Source organism: Candoia aspera, chromosome 5, assembly GCF_035149785.1.
Source record: "Candoia aspera isolate rCanAsp1 chromosome 5, rCanAsp1.hap2, whole genome shotgun sequence".
Lineage (NCBI taxonomy): Eukaryota > Metazoa > Chordata > Lepidosauria > Squamata > Boidae > Candoia > Candoia aspera.
Window position 1 is genome coordinate 13,107,223 of NC_086157.1, and position 14,862 is coordinate 13,122,084.

Genomic DNA, 14,862 nt, shown 5'->3' on the forward strand with positions numbered 1-14,862 from the left:
GTGAGGGGGCGCTGACCGGCGCGGGGTATTTAAACCCCGCACCGGCGCGCTCCTGTCACTCTCAGCTTTTTTCCGATGCTGTACCTGCGCTGTGAATAAACCAGAGCCTGTTCCACCGAACCAGTGTCTGAGCATTATTCAGAGGTAGGCAGCGCATGACAGAAACACTTTCCTCATCCTGAATGGGTGTCTGCCCGCCATGTTAATGATCCTGATTTAGTTTGCCATTTCCACCTTGCTTACCCTTTGAAGCCTGCTGCTTAGTGTTTTCTTTCTTTTGGGGGGGCAGTATGTCATGTTCACTGTTTCAATGTAGAGTATACATTGTAACATTTCACATGCCATGGCGCTGACGCGCGTTTCTGTTTGGGAGGGAGCTGCTGTGAAACCTTGTACCAAGCTCTGTATCTGTATTCATTACAATGGAATGTGTTTGGGTTATGTTCTCTGTTCAAGAACTTTTCCCGCAGACCATCAGAAACCATTAGGAGCACCTGAGATTGTGAACTTGAGAAGATTCTATGGGGGGAGGGATCTCATTTGCACCGAGGGTTTTTAGTTTGCATTTGGCGTGCTTTTATCATTCTCAGCTTTCTTTGTGATCCTGCACACTATTCTTTAATAAATCAGATATCTTTGAATTCCTGCTCATGAGTCTGATAGTGTTTTAGAATAGGCAACCATTACATCACCATATTCCTCAAATGAAAAGTCTCCAGATATTACCATACATTGGGAAAAATCTGACCCTCTTTTGCAACTAGCCGATTTAGAAAACCTTGTTTTTTTCAGTACATGTAAATTTATCCAATGTGCTTTGTCATTTCTTAACTTTAGATTGTACTGGAGATAAAGGAATTAAAAAAAACTGTTTAGCATATACCACCATATTTATAGACCAGTCTGCTCAATAAAGCAAAATGCTGTGTCTTCTATTTTTGTACTACCTTCTTTAGTCACTTAATAATTGAATTATACTGTAATTCCAAGGCAACAAGAGGCACAGGTATTGAATAATGTCTTGATCATAATAATCCTTGTTTAGTTATATTTGGTTTCATTAATTTAACTTTTTTCTATGTTTTTCATTAGTTTGTGGACTTTTTATTTGTATACTTTTTGTTTATTATATATTTCTTATATATCATATCTGTATACTGTCAAGAGGCCTTAGGGATTCAGCAGTCTATAAATGTAAATAATAATAATAATAATAATCCCAAGGACATTACAGTTGAAAATGTTGTTATATCAGCTGATTAACAAGACATTTATGTAATAAAAGAATTCTGAATTTTCACTTTGAAACGGTAAACATGTTAAATAATATTAAATAACTGTAGTACTGCTTTTAGAGGACTAGAGAAAAATCTATCATCTGCAAATAGACTAATAGTACTAATGTTTTCATTAATTAGTATTTGCTTAATCTGGGAATCTTCTAATTGTCTTAGCTGATTGCTTTAATGAAGCTGCCAAAAATGAGTGACCATAAAGAACCCTGCCATGTTCCTTGTTTGAAGTAAAAAAAACTCTCTCAGATACTATTATTAGCACTTTTGAAGTACCGTTTTGCTGACAAATCAGTGCCATAAAGCTACTCTCCAAATCTGATATTTCTGTTAAATGGGGTGCATGTGTAAAATGGCACTATTGATGCATAAAATGACCAAATGGAATTTTACCCACATGGACAGAGGCAAAGAGATTTTGTTTGTAGCACCCAAAGTCCAAGCTTTGTTCCGTTAAATTGTGGCTTTGCTATATTACCCATCAGGGCTGCACGGATTGTCAAAGGACACTTTGTTTTAATGAAGGCTTGAATGAAGCACCCCCTTCTGAGGCTCCTGGTCAGTGCCTAGAAGCCTAGGAGAAGGTTCTGCATTGGAACTGCAGATGTGCAGAAGCCTCTTCTGGCACCAGGAATTGCTGGTTGAGGCTGTAGGCAGTGGAGGCCCTGTCTCAACTCTTCATTTTTATGAACACACTTGTGTTACTTCTACAGCATTTTGCCTCATTGAAACCAAATCAACGGCCCCACCAAAGGCCTATTATCAATTTGCAGTTCTCTTAAATCAGCTTGATTTTATTTAACACACTGTATATGCTTTACATGCTCTTAGCACCTGTCACTGTAGTTCTCCCATTTCCTTAACAATTGCTGATGGTGCAATTTCTCTTTCTCTCTCTCCTTTTTAATTTGAGCATTACTGAACCCAGAACCCTTTTACCACTGCTGTCATTTTATCCCAAACTAGTGCTTTTGGGAATATAAATTGTGAATTCTGTTTGGAGAAAAAGAAAAGAAAAGAAAAAGAAAGAAAGAAAGAAAGAAAGAAAGAAAGAAAGAAAGAAAGAAAGAAAGAAAGAAGAAAACTTTAATCCTACCTGATATAGCTTGCCTGAATAGTAAGGAAGAATTTGGCTTCCAAAATGTTTTCTTTAGTTTTAAAATAAGTATGACTGAAATGTCATAATTATTAAATAGTTTTAATAGCATTTCCTTTACAAAAGTCCAGTGGTGTCTGTAGGATATTCTAAAAAAAAGTAAAGATGGCAGCCAAGATGGTGTGAGTGTGAAGCTCCACTCATTTTTTATATGCATTGATGAACACTGGGTGTAAGGATTGCCTACCCTAATAGACTCAGACTCACAAGCAGGAACTTAATGATATCTGATTTATTAAAGAATAGTATGCAAATACAGAGAAAGCTGAGAATGAGCAAAAGTGCGCCAAATACAAACTAAAAACCCTCGGCTCAAACGTAATCCCTCCCCTTGCCCTGCCGTTGCAAACTCCCCCACCCCCACCCCCAGGTGCTGGTAACTGTTTCTGCTGATGTCCTGGGAAAGGAACCTTGAACACACAAGATAACCCAAACGCATTCCAATCCAACTACTAACATATAACAATCCCACAAGATGGAATTCTCCTCCCCTCCCAGACGAAACACACATCAGCCAAATGACATGCGAAACGTTTCGATGTAACGGCAACATTGGAACGGTGAATATGACATATCGCCCCCCCCCAAAACACTAAGGAGCAGGTTTCAGAGGATAAGCTAGATGAAAGCGTCTAACTAAAACAGGAGAATGAACATCACGGGCAGAAACCCACTCAGGGTGGGGAAAGTGTTTCCACCCAATGAGGTACTGCAGGGTGCCATGAAGTCGGCGAGAATCAAGGACCTCCTTCACCTCAAAATGTTGCTGTCCGTCAATCATGATCGGAGCAGGAGGTGGGGGTTGCGGATGCCAATGATCGGAGTGGTTGACAGGTTTGAGCAAATTGCAATGAAAAACAGGATGTAAACATTTCAGATTGTGTGGCAAATCCAGTTTAAACGTGACAGGGTTCACAACTCCCACAATGGGAAAAGGACCAACAAACTTAGGAGCCAACTTCTTTGAGGGCTGAGGGGACTTAATTAACTTGGTGGAAAGGTAGACCTTATCACCAACTTTAAAAGCAGGTTGAAGGGCTCGTTGCTTATCAGCGTGCAGTTTATAGGCAGATTGGGCACCAGCCAACACCCGCTGAAGGACAGGCCACGAATCTGCCAGTTGAGCAGCCCAATCAGAAGCAGAGCAGAGCTGCGCGGGGGGTTTAGGCAACTCAGGAATGGGAACAAAATCCCATCCAAAAACAATATGGAAAGGGGTGTGCCCTGTGCTCTGATGGACGGCGAGCCCTTCAACCTGCTTTTAAAGGGATGACACTGGGGGACATACCTGCAGAAGTATCTCAGAGTGGTTTACCAAATATAAAATACACAATGACAATAAAAACTTTATTATCAAAAGGAGGGGAAAATGCAAAAACATTTATGCAGAGAAGCCCTGGGTGGAGAAAGAGGTCTTCAGCATAAGCCTAAAAGTAGGTTCCTCATAACTCTCAGGGGAGAGAAAGCATTCCAATTCAGATGCCATCCATATAGATAGCCCACCCATAAATTATTGCAAGATGACATTCTGCAGTCCATATAATAAAAGTTCCCCTGGTGTATAACAGCAAAGATAGTCTATCAAATATTCTGTTCCCGAGTTGACTCACTATCTAACTACAACCAGTCCATTGCTCCAAGAAACATGAACACAGCCAGGCATCCCACTCCCACCTGGCTGCTGTGTTCTTCACTAGCTGCATGTGAGGGTTGCCTATTCTAAAACACTCTCAGACTCACAAGCAGGAGCTTAATAATATCTGGTTTATTTAAGAATAGTATGCAAGTACAAAGAAAGCTGAGAATGATGAAAGCGCACCAAAATCAAACTAAACCCCCCCAATACAAATGAAGTCCCACCCCCCCCGTACAATCGTCTCAAATTCACAATCCCAGGTGCTCCTAACGAGTTCTGCTGATCAGCGGGAAAAGACCTTGAACAGAGAAGATAGCCCAAACACATTCCATCGAAATGAACACAGATAGAGAGCTTGGTACAAGGTCCCACAGCAGCACCCTCCCAACCAGAAACGCACATCAGCGCCTTGGCATGTGAAACGTTACGATGTACAATGCACATTGAAATGGTGAACATGACATACCACCCCCCTAAAAGAAAAAAGATCTTAAGCAGAAGGCTTCAAAGGGTAAGCTAAGTGGAAATGGTTAACTAAATCAGGAGCATTAACATGGTGAGCAGGCACCCACTCAGGGTGAGGAAAGTGTTTCCAGTGGATCAGGTACTGGAGGGTGCCTCGAAGCTTGCGGGAATCAATGACCTCCTTGACTTCAAAGTGTTGTTGCCCATCAATCATGATCGGAGCAAGAGGAGGAGGTTGGGGATGCCAGTGGGAAGATTGGTGGACAGGCTTGAGCAGGCTGCAATGGAAAACAGGGTGCAAGCGTTTCAAATTGTGAGGCAGATCCAACTTAACAGTAACTGGATTGACAAGACCAACAATAGGGAAAGGACCAATGAATTTGGGAGCAAGTTTTTTCGAGGGTTGTGGGGAATTTATGAATTTGGTAGAAAGGTAAACCTGATCCCCAATTTTGAAATTGTGCTGCACAGAACAGTGTTTATCAGCTTGGAACTTGTAAGCAGCCTGGGCATCAGCCAAAGCCTGCTTAATCACTGGCCAGGAATCAGCCAGCTGAACTGCCCAGTCAGAGGTAGAACAAGATTGGGGAGGGGTGTGTGGTAGCTCAGGGATGGGAACAAAGCCGTGCTCAGAAACCACATGAAAAGGGGTCTGCCCAGTGCTCTGATGGACAGCATTGTTGTAAGCCACTTCAGCAAAGGGCAACAAGTCAACCCAATTGTCCTGATGGTAATTTATGTATGCTCTAAGGAATTGTTCAAGGGTAGAGTTCAAAACCTCCGTAGATCCATCAGTCTCAGGATGCGACGATGTGGACAATGCCTGTTTGGTGCCTACCAATTTTAAAAATGATTTCCAAAACTGGGAAGTGAACCGTGTTCCGCAATTGGTTACCAAACGGGAGGGGCAACCGTGGAGACGATATATGTGGATGAGAAACAGGCGGGCCAATTGTGGGGCTGACGGGATGGAAGCACACGGAATGAAATGGGCTTGTTTGGAGAAAAAGTCTTTTACAACCCAAATGACAGTTTTCTTCTGACTGGGTGGTAGGTCTATGATAAAATCCATAGAAATCTCCTCCCAGGGACGGGATCAGCTGGCCACTGGCTGCAGAAGCCCCTGTGGTTTACCCCCTTTTCGCTTTGACATGGCACAAATAGGACAGGAGGCAACATAGTCTTTAACATCCCACCTTAAGGTTGGCCACCAAAATTGACGATGAACCAAATGCAAAGTTTTGACAAAACCAAAGTGTCCAGCAAGTTTGTCATCATGGGAACACTGCAAAACATCAGCCCTCAAAGTTTCAGGCACATAAAGGCGGTGTTCCACCCATGCCAGACCATTTTCAAAAGAAACCTTGTCTCTATTTGCTAGCAACCAAGTGTCAGATTTCAGCGCCTGGAGAAAGTCCTTTTGTAACTGACAAGGAACTTGCATTTTCCACTTCCCAGGCGGAGCTAGGGGTGGAGTTGCCTGCGCACGGGTCTGGCTCCGGGTGATGGCAGCCAAGCCCAGTTGTGGCTCAGTGAGAACAGTCCCAACTATATCTGTCATGTGGTCAGAGTTCTGAGGCAAACGTGACAAAGCATCAGCCAGAAAGTTTTTCTTTCCCGGAATAAATTTTAATTGGAAGTTTAAGTGACTGAAAAATTGAGCCCAGTGAATTTGTTTAGGACTGAGATGCCAGGGGGTGCAGAGGGCTTCCAAATTCCTGTGATCGGTCCAAACCTCGAAAGGGCATTTAGCACCTTTGAAGAGGTGATGCGATGCTTCCAGAGCGGCTTTTACAGCAAAAGTCTCTTTTTCCCAAACATGCCACTGGCGTTCAGTTTCAGAAAATTTTCTGGACAGATAAGCGCAGGGTTTTAGGTGATTTTCAGAATCTCTTTGTAATAATATAGCCCCAATTGAGAAGTCAGAAGCATCAACTTGGACCACAAAGGGGCGTTCAGGATCAGGATGCTGTAAAATAGGCTCAGCAGTGAAGAGGGTTTTTAACCTCTCAAATGCTGTCTGGCATTCAGGTGTCCAATTCAGCACTGCCCCAGGATTTTTCACCTTGCATGTCTCTCCCAAACCCTTGGTGCATAGTAAGTCAGTAAGGGGCAAAGCAATCTCAGCAAACCCCTGGATAAACTGGCGATAATAATTACTGAACCCTAGAAAACTTTGTAATTGCCACCGGGTGCAGGGGCATTCCCAACTTAAAATTGCCTGAATTTTTTCAGGGTCCATCTCAATGCCTTTGTCAGATACCCTATAGCCTAGATAGTCAAGTCGGGTTTTGTGAAATTCACATTTGGAAAGCTTTGCATAGAGTTTGGCATCTTTAAGCTTGCTTAACACCTGTTTGAGGAGGCGTTCGTGTTCCTCCTCGGTTTCAGTGTAAATGAGAACATCGTCTAAATAAACCAGGACCCCTTTAAACAAATGATCATGTAACACTTCATTAATCAATTGCATGAAGACTCCGGGCACCCCTGCTAACCCAAAAGGGAGGACTTTGTACTGAAATGAACCCAATGGGCAATTAAAAGCAGTTTTCCACTTGTCTCCAGCTCGTATGCGGATGCGAAAATAGGCTTCACAAAGGTTGAGCTTGGAGAAAATTTTACCCTTTGACAAATGGGCGAACATGTCTTTCATTAGAGGCAGAGGATATTTGTTGCAGATTGAGATGGAATTTAACCCCCAATAGTCCGTACAAAGTCTAAGCGTGCCATCCTTCTTTTCCCGGAAAAGCACCGGGGCCCCAACTGGGGAATTTGCAAGTTCAATAAACCCCCTTGACAGATTTTTGTCAATAAAGTCCTGCAATGCCTCAAGCTCTTTCTGAGTCATTGGATAAATTTTCAGCTTGGGCAATTGAGCGTTGGGAACCAACTCTATTGCACAGACAGTCTTTCGATGGGCGGGCAGCTGGTCCTCTTCCACTTCCCCAAAGACATCTGCAAAGTCTCCGTATCGCTCGGGCAAGCCTTCTAAGTATGGCAAGCTAGGGCGCGGCGTGGCGATCGCAGCTCTTCCCACCCCCACATGTGAAGGTCTCTCTGCTGTAGGAGCTTGGTAAAACCCATCCTTAAAAGTAACAGTCCAGTGCTCCCAATGTATATATGGACTGCGCAAAGTCAACCAGGGAATTCCCAGAATTACCATGGGATTGCCAACAGGCGCCACAATAAATTTTAAAGTCTCCCTGTGGCTGCCTATTTGCATCACTACATTTCCAGTGAAATGGGTTGCCAGACCCCCACCTGCCATTGACCCATCTAACTGGGTGAAGATCAAAGGCTGCTGGAGGGGAAAGCTAGGCAAGTCCAAAGCAGCAACCAGATCAGGGTGGATGAGACACCTTGAACACCCAGAGTCACCCAGACTTCCGTAGTCTTAGTGCGGGAGCCCAACTTCACCTTCACAGCTAGAGTGGGGCAATCAGCACTCACCATAGCGTCCTTGCGCCCATCCTCCTCCACCTGCCCGCAGGCGCTTTTCAGGGCAGGTGGCTGGCGTTTCCCGCCAGCTCCTTAGAGGCAGCATCAGCCTCTCCTGAGAAGTAAATCTCTTCTTCTGCGTCAGCAGCCCCCTTGGCCGCTGTCATCCATCGCAATGGGGGGGGGCAATTTGGCCGGCACTTTTGTCGCTCGATCTCCAGCCTTGGCTTTTGGGCAGTCTGCGGCTTGATGCCCTACCTTTCCGCATCGGAGACACTGGCCCCATGTGTAGTGCCGATCCCTCTCCTCGTCCCATGCTTTGTAGCCTGATGGGGCAGCAGTTGCCCCACTTCGGGGTCCCTGCATCATGGTTGGTGGTCTCTCGGGCCATCTGGTTTGCATGTAGGTGTGCTGGACATGCTCACCCTTCCCGGCCAGACAGATCCAGTCATGCAACGACTCTGGGTCATCTCTGTATAGCGCCCATTTTAGGACATCCCCACTGAGCCCTTCTTTAAACCTTTCTATGAAGGTTGACTGAGACCAATCGGGGACCTTGCCTGCCAAAGCTTTAAATTCCAGGGCATAGTCGGCTATCGACCTGTGGCCCTGGGTGAGATCCTTTAGCGCCTCCTTAGCTCTTGCCTTGGCCAGAGGATCCTCAAAATGCAGCTTTAATGTGAACACAAAGTCCTCAAAGGACTCGAGCTCAGGGGCGTCAGCCTCCGTTAATTGGACATACCAGTCCGCTGCTCTGCCTTTTAGCTTAGTGGCAACTGCTGTTATCTTAGCCTCTTCGGAAGGGAAGCATGGCCCGAATTGCCTCATGTAGTTCTTTGCATTAGTTAGAAAAAAAGATAGCTTGGTGGGATCCCCATCAAATTTGACAGAAAAGTCCTTCACCACCCCTCCTGCTGGAGCGGAACCGGTGGCAGCTCAAGTGGTGGGGCCCCAGGTCATGGTAATGGTCCCTCTTCGGGATGGAGATCCATCCCGGAGCCATCTCCGGCCCTGCTCTGCCGGCGGTTCGGGGGGGAGGATGGGGGATGGTTGCGTGAAGCTGGGACTTCCGTCGTACCTCTCCTGGCCACCCACCACTAAAGACAGGTTTCTTAACAGATACTCCATCGATTCCATTTTCACCTCCAGTACTCTCAGCCTCTCAGGGGTTTGAGATTCCTCCCCCTGCCGCACGTCAGGCTGTCTCTCCATTGCTACCGTGGTAGATTCCACCTCTGGGGTCAGTGGGAACCGGTGCTTCCAGGATGCCTGGGACATCCCTGGCTGGGGCTCTCCCGTCATATCCCAGGTGATCAACTCCACGGGCAGTCTGCTCGGTGCCGGTTGCTCTGGTTCTCCCCCATCGCTAGATCCACCCAGCTCAGGGCTGGAACTCGAATCCTTCTGGTAATATGAAAGTTCGGGGGCGGGGGCGGGCTCGGCTCTATACTCTGGATCATCGACTCAGGTAACGGGTTAGTCAGCTCCTCAAGTTCCCCGGACGCTAGTTTCGACTCTGCCATCGTTAACTGCTTCCCTCACAAGAATTGATCTTGGTAGGAGCTAATGGTGTACTTTGGTGATTCTCAGCTTTATGTGAGGATTGCCTATTCTAAAACACTCTCAGACTCACAAGCAGGAGCTTAATAATATCTGGTTTATTTAAGAATAGTATGCAAGTACAAAGAAAGCTGAGAATGATGAAAGCGCACCAAAATCAAACTAAAACCCCCCAATACAAATGAAGTCCTTCCCCCCATACAATCGTCTCAAATTCACAATCCCAGGTGCTCCTAACGAGTTCTGCTGATCAGCGGGAAAAGACCTTGAACAGAGAAGATAGCCCAAACACATTCCATTGTAATGAATACAGACCTTGGTACAAGGTCCCACAGCAGTGCCCTCCCAACCAGAAACGCACGTCAGCGCCTTGGCATGTGAAATGTTACGATGTACAGTGCACATTCATTGAAACGGTGAACATGACACTGCAGCTTCTAGACCAAGTTCAAAAAGAGCCTCAAACAGAGCCTCAAACAGAGCACAGGGCAATAATCAAAGCACAAGATTAGCAATGCAGACTCCAGAGTTGGCATGCTGCCCCTGTCCAGGAAAGGCAAAGTTGGCAAACCAATGCCAGAATTAGGTATTCCTGGCCACAGAGGTCACTTGGGTCTCTAGCAATGAATTGAGGAACATCCTCAAACTACAAATCTGCTTTTTCTGAGGGAATACGATCCCACTGAAAACAGCGACATTCCCAATTTGTGTGTCTGGGCCATGTTGATCCATAAGTCTCCACTTTCTTAGGATTCAGCTTCTGTTTATTGGCCCTCATCCAATCCATCATGCATTCAGAACGTGCACAAGTGCAAAGGAGCCATATAAGATTATTGCATAAGAAGATACTGCTGTTGGAGCTTATACTGTTAGCTGATTGTCTCTGACCTTACCTAGGCCTAGGTCGATGAAGATTCTCAGTCATCCAGGTGGAATTGTCTGTAGGCTGAGTCATGGCAACTGGATCTCTTTCCTTTTGGCTGAAATGTTTCACTGCTTGTCCAAGCAGCTTCTTCAGTCTGGGCAAAGGTTGGTGAGGGGACCCCATATATGTCTTCCAGGGTGGCTGCATGGTCCCTACACCTGGATGGCTTGTTAATTACCTAGGACTAATTCTTTAGGTAATATGGCATAGCAGTTTTTGTCATCCTTTTCTATCTTATATCTCTTTTATTTGTTTATTTGTTTGTTTGTTTAATTTTTATAGCCACCTATCTCAACAAGTGGCTTTTATTTACTTGACTCTTAGGTAGCTCTGAAGGTCATATCTTGCACCTGATTAGAAGGTGAAATATAGAATGCAATGAGATGCTATATGAGACAGGCACACTGGGGATTCCTCAGCACAGCCAAACACTAAAGATTCATTCATTCATTCAATTTATTTGGCTTTCCACCTCAAACAAGTGATTCTGGTGGCTACCAACAAATTAAAAAACTAGCAAAAATACAAAATAAATAGACAATTGGTAGCTCAGATTTTTAAAAAATCAGTATAGATACAATACAAATAATTCAATAAAATTAATTCACAGGCACCAACATATGATGCTAAACATGTTATAGCTATTAAGCAGTGGAACAGCCTGCTTCCCGAAGTGATGAGCACACCTTCACTGGAGGTTTTCTAGAAAAGAAAACCTGGACAGCCATTTGTCTGGGATTGTATGGAGATTCCTGCACTGTGCAGAGGATTGGACTAGATGATCTCCAAGGTCCCTTCCGATCCTATGACTCAATCACCCTGCCAGAGGTGTGATTGAAGACACATAAGCCTGTCTTTCTATCAGAGTGTATACTCATCAAACTGAAAGAACTTTCCTTCTTTCTCTAATTTACAGTCATAGACCTAAGAACACTAAGGAGTTAGATAAAACAGGTAAAACAAATAGCAGTACATTAAGAAGAAATATAAAAATCAAGAGGAAAAAAGAAAAGTGGTAATAATGGTATTAGGAATAATAATAATAATAAATAACAAAGGTCTTCTAGACCCACAAAAGCCAATGTGGGAATTGGGGAAGCCAGCATCTGGCATCAGGGCCGCAACTGGGGGGGAGGGCAAGTGGGGCATGTGCCCTGGGTGCCGCGCTGGGGGGGGGTGCCAAAATGAGCGCTGGGGGGGGCACCAAAATGGGTGTGGAATCCATGTTTGCCCGGGTGACACAGACCCTAGTTGCGGGCCTGTGTGGCGTCAATTGCAATTGCTACAGCACAGAACTTTGCAACTTTCATAGAGGTTTCTCAAGACTAGATGCTTAGTAGGAAAGGCCTGATTTCTGATTGGGTATCAAATAATCAGAGCAATTAGCTTGAGGCCGCTGGTGTGGGAAGAGGCATCTCAGAAAAACTCTGTGGTTTTTTTGTGTGATTGATATAACCTCTGTGACTGAACATAGACAGGGGTGTTCTTGATCAGGAATGTAGTGAAATCCATCACGTGTGAGGGTAGGGTGTCAAATCTCACCAAAGCAAATGCCCTTCTCTGTGGCACTATGACAATATTATAAAAATATATGGGGATAAAATAAGGAGCGCTGATAAAGATGTTAGAGGTGAAATGATGTTCCAGCCCTGTCATTTGTGGCTTTTTCTAAACCTAACTTATGAGAGTCTGTAGTAAACTAAATAAGCAACTACTTGTTTTTTCAAGATGAGGACAATTTATCATCCAGGGTGAATTGAGCTAGGGACCCTTCCTCAAATACTTGCCTCTGGTTGCAGTCTCCTACAGGTCTCTAGCAAGGCACCCAAATTCCAGCTGGAGAGTTTGCTCCTGGAAATGGAGTGAGGGGTGGAGGGACACTGCAACATGGATCTCAGAACCTTGGACTGGATTGCTTCTAATGCAGATTAGACTCTGAATCATACAAGAGAAGGCTTATCACCTTGGCTTTGAATAGTTTGAGTCCTGGGAGGATGCATTTATTGCATTTCACCTCTATGAACATCTTTATGGCTGGTAAATCTGATTACAGCATTGGTGGTCTTTGCACCCATACTGAAAGGCTGCAAATTTAATGTTTCCACTGATGGAAGATTGGCAAGGCCTAGATATCTGAAGACTTCGACTTGCTCAGTTTGGAAATTGTTGATTTTCCAATTAGGCAGAATGTTAATATGATGCTTCGTGAATACAACCAGTTTTGGAATTTTTTATTTCAGGCTATTCATCTTGACAGTATGATGCAATGGACATAGGCTTCAGTGCATGCTAATCTGGGACACAAATATATTGACAGCATTATCAGCATACGTAAGAATCAGAATTGGTGTGTGGATCAACATTGAATGGAAACTGCTTAGAACTGATCATAATAGTTTTATATGCCTGCACAGTGGTATTTCCACCATCTCTCTTAAGTCAGATTTTTTGTTGTTTTTGTTATCCATTCAATCATGTCCAATTCTTGGAGACTGTCTGGACAAGTCCCTGCAGTCTTCTTGCAAGGTTTTTCAGAAGTGGTTTGCCATTGCCTCCTTCCTAGGGCTGAGAGAAAGTGACTGGCCCAAAGTCACCCAGCTGGCTTTGTGCCTAAGGTGGGACTAGAACTCCCAGTCTCCCAGTTTCTAGCCTAATGCCTTCACCACTACACCAATCTGGCTCTCTAATTCATATAGAGAAGTGGAGTATCTGAACATCTGTTGGACCTATTCTGTGATTTATTGTAGTCTAATATCTGATACAAATAACCAATATATTAATGAATTGTTTATTATGAATTTTTGGTGAAATTTTACCATTTGGATTTCACACTTTCTATGCATCTGGCAATCCCTATATCTACAGCTCATAGTATGTTAGCATGATCAGTAAGCTGAGTTGTGGCATGTAAAAATTCCCACCACTATGAACACTAGCAGTGTGCAGTGTGCAAAGTTTAAAAAAGACATTAGTTTCTTAATCACGATCTCTCATGGAACCCCTAGCAACATTTTGCAGAACCCTAGAGTTCCATGAAGCCCCATTTGAGAAAGGCTCCTTAGTGTTTCTCAACCTTAGCAGCTTTAAAATGTGTGGTCTTCAACTCCCAGATTGAAATCCACACATCTTAAAGTTACTAAGGTTGAGAAACACTGCTTTAGAGGCTTTAGGTCCTTAACTTTCTGCAGAAGAGTATTTATTTCTTGTATCAATAGACGGTGATCTCCTGAGGTATCATGATCCTTTAAGAAGGATTCAGAGAAACTGAAACAGATTTAAAGAGGGGCAACTGCAGAGGACCAGAGAAATAAGACCTGTGACGGAAGGAAATGGGAATGCTTTGCCTGGAGAAGAGAAGACTGGGGGATAAGATGGGGTGATAGGGATAATTGTATCTGAAGGGATGCCCTCTAGACAAAGGCCAAAAAATGATCTCCCTTAACCCAGAGCGAGGAAAAAGAATAATAGAACGAAATGACACACGAAATCAGACTAATATTAAGAAAAGCTTTTTAATAATAAGGGTCATTTAATAGTAGCACCAATTCCCTAGAAATAGGGTGGCCTCCCTTTCACTGGGTATGTTCAAGGAGAGACTAGAGAACATTTTGCTGTGGAATATTCCCTTTGGACTCCTGCGCTGAGCGGGGGCTTCAGTGCAATTGCCAGAATGTTAGAATCCTTCCAGCTCTAGAATTCTAACCCTGAGAATATCGATGCAAGTATAAAGCGTAGCCCTCACAAGCGCAGTATAAGCCCAGTTGGCTTCAGTTCTGGATGGGTGCAGTGCCATCATCCTGACCAAGGCCTGTTGCTGAAGATATATCACATGCATCCCTCTGCTTCTCTTCTTCTATTCCAATCTTCTTTTCCTTTCATTCTTGTATTTGCACATTCCCCCCTGCTCCACTCTTCAATCCCTCCACCTGTAGTCCCCCCCCCCAAAATCGTTACAGTAGTGCCCATTTGTCTACTAATGGCTCATTTGATCAAGATTCCATTATTTCTATTTTCTCTTATATAACAGCCATATTTTTTGTAGTCCACTTTGCAGTCCACTTTTTTTCATAATTAGAGTTCTATCTTGTTGATATAAAGTAATAGTCAAAAAATCTTTAACTACATCATCCTAATAAAAACAATTCAATAAACATTTCCTAATAATAAAAGAAATAAACTAAGCTCAAGATCCAAAACATGGATGAATCATTAATGATCAGTAGCAATAAATCAGGATCTTGAAGGACTGGATTGGGTAAGGAGGCAAGTCCTCAGCCATAGATGTCAGATGCCAGAACAGTAACTCATTCCTGGCTTGACAGCAGATTTTTTTTCCTCTTGATGAGAAGGGTATTAAATACTGCTTCATTTTCTCCTTTTGTGTATCTGT

General features: G+C 43.9%; 1 protein-coding gene across 1 annotated transcript in view; it reads left to right on the plus strand.

Moving 5' to 3' along the window:
- The window catches only part of CXCL12 (C-X-C motif chemokine ligand 12), a 277,761-nt gene extending 265,434 nt beyond the window's left edge, over positions 1-12,327 (plus strand). The window contains exon 5 of the transcript XR_010068046.1: positions 12,309-12,327. The gene's annotated coding sequence lies outside the window, so the exon portion shown is untranslated. The remainder of the gene's footprint in view (positions 1-12,308) is intronic.
- The last annotated feature ends 2,535 nt before the right edge of the window (positions 12,328-14,862 follow it).